The sequence below is a fragment of the Hippocampus comes genome, unplaced genomic scaffold (assembly GCF_001891065.2).
Source record: "Hippocampus comes isolate QL1 unplaced genomic scaffold, H_comes_QL1_v1.1 scaffold96, whole genome shotgun sequence".
Lineage (NCBI taxonomy): Eukaryota > Metazoa > Chordata > Actinopteri > Syngnathiformes > Syngnathidae > Hippocampus > Hippocampus comes.
This window is the reverse complement of record NW_017806074.1, coordinates 859,977-864,742: the sequence shown is the minus strand read 5'-3', so window position 1 is coordinate 864,742 and position 4,766 is coordinate 859,977. Positions and strand designations below refer to the sequence as shown.

General features: G+C 39.3%; 1 long non-coding RNA gene across 1 annotated transcript in view; it reads left to right on the top strand.

Moving 5' to 3' along the window:
• Window positions 1-24: 24 nt before the first annotated feature.
• LOC109530625 (uncharacterized) overlaps window positions 25-4,766 on the top strand; it is a 14,094-nt gene continuing 9,352 nt past the window's right edge. Inside the window, exon 1 of the long non-coding RNA XR_002171034.1 lies at window positions 25-235. This is a non-coding gene — a long non-coding RNA (uncharacterized LOC109530625). The remainder of the gene's footprint in view (window positions 236-4,766) is intronic.

Below are 4,766 nucleotides of genomic sequence, written 5' to 3'. Positions count from 1 at the left end.
ATAGGAGGGCCAGCAGGCTCTGTCGAATTTGAATGAGGACAGTATCTTTCGGCGCCATTTTCGAGTGAGCTGCGATCGTTGGAGCAGCTGCTGTGTTTTTCAGCAGGATGCTGCGGACGTAAAGAGACGGAGAAACAGCCACCACCATCGCTTCTCTTCCCTTCTTGGATGGACGATAAAATAGTTTCTTTGACGGGGCGAGGGGAGAAGATGTGGAGTACAGAAGGAGAGAGAGGTATTTGCCGCCGCGCGACATTTTAATTTTGAGTTTTGACGGAGAAGGGGGGGGCTGTTGGAACCAGGAGAGCGACCGTGGTGGATGAGACGTTAGTCTTTTTTGGGGGGGCCAGCCTCGTAGCTACTAGCACGTTAGCTTAGCATATTAGCATCCATCGGGGGCGAGGGGTTGCGGGGCGGGGGCACGACAGAAACCCGCAAAACACAGCGCTCTATTTTCCACCGTTTTTTCCCTCCGAATTGCGGGTGTGGTTGCGTGTATTCGATGGGAGGTGTATTCGCGAAAGTTTTAAATCAAAAGTTGGACCCCCCCCCCTCTTTTTTTTCGGACCCACTTTGAGCGGGAGGTGCACACAGCTGCCAGACTCGCTCGCACGGAGCTGCGCAGTGTCAACAAATGCACCCGGAACCTCCGCTCACTTTTAGGAGGGAAAACGCACAACCGCAGACCAGGACAATTTAAGCAGAATTTCTTTTCATATATTCACCCCACCGCCCACAATTAACCATTTCGAAAGCGTCTTAAATGTATTTAAATTTTATTTTGATAGTCCGAATGCGTTGTTATAACACTGGTGACCAAAGTATGGCCCGGGGGCCCCGTACACGGCCCTATGATCATACATTTTGTAAAGGAATCCTTTAATTTGTTGCATGAAATTAGAGGTGGGTTTTTTTCTGTAAAATTGGATTAAATGTCTTTCATTATTGACTAATTGGGTCATTGATTTGTTGTAAATAATTGAAGTGAGAAATAAGCATGATTAAAAAACATAAATTAAGGCCTCTAAAAATATCTGAGGGTAGCTTAAACCAATGGGAAAAAAATTGTTTTTTTACATCTCAGTGAAGATTGGTTTGCACAAACTATTAATTTTGCAGTGGTCTCTTACATTAATTGTGAGTTAAAAATAGATTTACTGTTAAAATAGCACTGATTGTGTGAAGTGGTACGTGACAGAGTATGATTCCTAGTCAGTGCCCCAATACTCAGCCACATCCAGTGTTAAAAGAAAAAAAATACAAATCATATAAGTGATTTGAAACTCTTTTACACTATTGTAATTGTTTTTGACCTCATCTATCATCGCGCCCATCTGTCTGTAAAAAAAAATAAAAATAAAAAATCGAATGTGACCACTGAATTGCAAAAGGTTGCCTACCCCATGGTTAAGATGTGTTCAGTTCTATGCAATCGACATCCTCCCCTGTGTCCTTTACACATTTAGATATTTTATTGTTGTATTACCCAGACTTAAGTGCTTTATTTGTTCATCCAAATGGCTTCTAACAATTGTGTCTAATATGCCCACTGGCCCTGACATCCAGTCCAGCATTCAGAGTAAAAAAAATTAAAAGAAAAAATCTTCCACACTGAAACCAAACAGTTGGCTGCTGAGTAAATTTCACTTTTGGATGCTATAAACATGTACCGGTAATTATAATTATATGCCCACGCCCTCCTTTTTACCCTCCTTCCTATGATGAGTCATTTTAGTTTTTATGAAATAATTGAGCACATTTTCATTCTCTTTATACATTATGACCATTTATCTGATGGTAATCTTTCTCTTATATCTTAATCGTTTGTAGAATAGCAGAATGGGCCAGATTAAAAGCTCTTGGGTGCCCTATATGGCCCGTAGGCTTTTGTTTGTGTCCCTGCGTCTAAAGGAAGATCGGTTTAATATGTTACATAATCATAGGCCTTCCTGTCCTTTTTATGGAATTCGAACGGTTTGAATGGTTGCTATTATGCGTCTTCATCAAAAATATTTATAGCATAATATTTTGAATTTGTGTGAATGTAAGAAATCTTTTGTTTTTTTTTTTTTTTCTTTTTTTAGCGTATTCTGTAGTGTGCTGCAAATGACTTAATGCAATATGGAGAGAAATTTGTCTCCCCTAGTAGAGCATAAAAGCATGTGGAGGAAGGAAATTACTGTTGTGTAAAATCTGATATTTTGGGGGGGGGGGGGGAATTCACATGGACTCACTTCATCCAAAAAAAAAAAAGGGGGGGGCCAGGCAACTTTAAATGACACTCATTTTACTCCCTCACGTGCACCCTTGTGTGTGCTGTCATGCTCCAGTGTAACGTTCACATGATTTTAGAAATCGAGTGCAGCTGTGAAACCACTGTCTATGTCACCACTGTCTATGTCCTTCAAAACAATAGCAGTAGCTATCATACGGAATTAAATTACTTCAGTTATAATTCAATACAGTTATTGAAATACTTAAAATCCTTCTCAGGAACTGCTGGGCGTTTTTTTTTTTTCCTGCCGAGCCAGCATATGTATTCAAATCTGTCAGAATCACTCAATATTAACAAGGAAGGTTTCAGTTTTACACAATCCGTTGCTTTGTCTTTTTCATTTTGTAGTTTTGATTGGTCAGATCTAATCTTGCCAAGACTGTGCATCCAATAGTAATAGTAAAGCTCATAATGATAATAATAATAATACATCATGTAGTAGTAATCCCTGTAGCCTCATGGATCACTTTCTGCTGTTGGTTATGGGTAATGTGGCTATTACAAAGCAAGGTTTATAAACATTTTCATACAATACAATATCAATATCAAGTCAATTTAAGGTATATTTTAAAAAAGTGTGTGTGCACAGTATTCAAACCCCACACACACACACACACACACACACACACACACACACTGAATATAATCTGCAGCGGATGAATCTGTTCCAGGGTCAGTCACCATCGTAGACTTTTATTAACTGCACAGATATTTTATCTGAATTCCTGACTGTCATACAAGTGGGAATCCTGTAATGTGAATTAATCTGTTCCAAGGCCAAACTGTCACCATCATAAAGATTAAAAGAGGACAGACATTTGAGCAATTCTCACTTTCATCAATGCACTGTATTCCAAGTCTACAATAACGTAGAACTACGGACTCTTTGATGACACGTAATGGTCAGGGAACAGGAAGGCGCTTGTGGACCCATAAAAAAAAAAATTGTATGTTGTGTGGAATGGTATCTGTGTTACTAAAATCTACTTGCATTGTGAAAATGAGTAATCAGATTAATTTTCCCCTGTGGTTTTATTTATTTATTTGCATTTTGCTCTCTTTACCATCAGTGGCTCGCAAAAGAAAATAACCAAAGGAGGGAAGGGGGAAACTTTTAAAGTTACACCTTAAGATGCTCGCATGGTGATTGTTTGACCTCCAAGTTTTGTTTGACTTTTGGGTGTGTCTTCATGTAAATAATGATGATTATTGTTTTAGTTAAACGACTATTATAACTGTCTGTGGCGTTAGTATTCCAGTTTGGCTACCTGTTCTCTGCCTTTTTAATTTTTTTTTTTTCTTTCTTTAACAACAGTCTTTGTAGAGCGTCGTCGTGCCATTTCAGACTGTGTGACATTCTGTGACTCATCACTCTGTCTTCTTTCCCGATCCCTCCGGCAAAATGGACTCCCACCCCCACCGCAATCCCTCAATTCTCGGAGCGTCTTCTCTTCTTCCCCTTCTTCGTGCTCACATGTGTTGTACCCCTCTACCCCTCCTTCACCCCATCCTCCACATACACCGCCGTGACTCTTCCTCCTTTCTGCACTGCTCAGCACAAAGTTTACGCCTTATTTTGGCCGTCTGTCTTCCATTAGAATTAGGTACAATACAAGCTGTCATGTTTGCATGCCGCCTCCTTCGCAGACAAGTGCTGTGATAGTGTAAGTAGTTCAGGCCCTCCTCGGTGTTCTTGTCGAAATGATTGCAGTCACATTGTCCCCATTATACACGGAAAGAGAAATAGCATAACATTAAGTCAAAAAAAAACTTTGAGAAAGTATTTGCTCAACTGCTCCCGTACTTGTTTTGGTCTGTTCCAGCATTATTTAATTCAGTGAGCTGCGGGGAACAAAATGGTGCGGTTTATTTATTTTCCCCCAATTGTTAAAATACTAAATGCATGTGTGTGAACAACGTCAAAATAATGAAATATGTCTGAAGGTTTACCTTAAAAAAAAAAAATCTACCTTAGGACTGAACACCGCATAGCATCACTGTCTTTTTGTAATTGACGTACTTCTGGTTCCTTTTTTTTTTTTTTTTTTTTTTTTTTTTCCTATGACTTGGACTTCTTATGTTGAGAGTCATGTGCATTTAGTTATTTTTATTCAAAAATAAATGGAGCAGTGATTAGAAGCATCCAGTAAACAATTGTTTTTCTTTCTGAGAATGAAGTACATGGGTACTTCTGGTTATTTATTTATTGGGGTTCCACATTTGCTGTGCCAGTGAATCCCTTCCACTGTGGGTCATTTGAGGTAAAGCTATCAGTGTGGCGTAAGATGCATTCTCATTGCACAGTTTGCTTTTCTGCCACACCAGCCCTTTTCAGCAGCTTTGTAAGAATGTTTCGTGAATTAAGACAGTGTTAATCTTGTCTTTGAAAAAAAAAATAAATGTTACAATATCCAATATTTTAATTACAATAAAATGTGAGTCATCTGCAAGGTCTATTTATCTTAAAATTTCGCCCCCCCACCCCCACCCC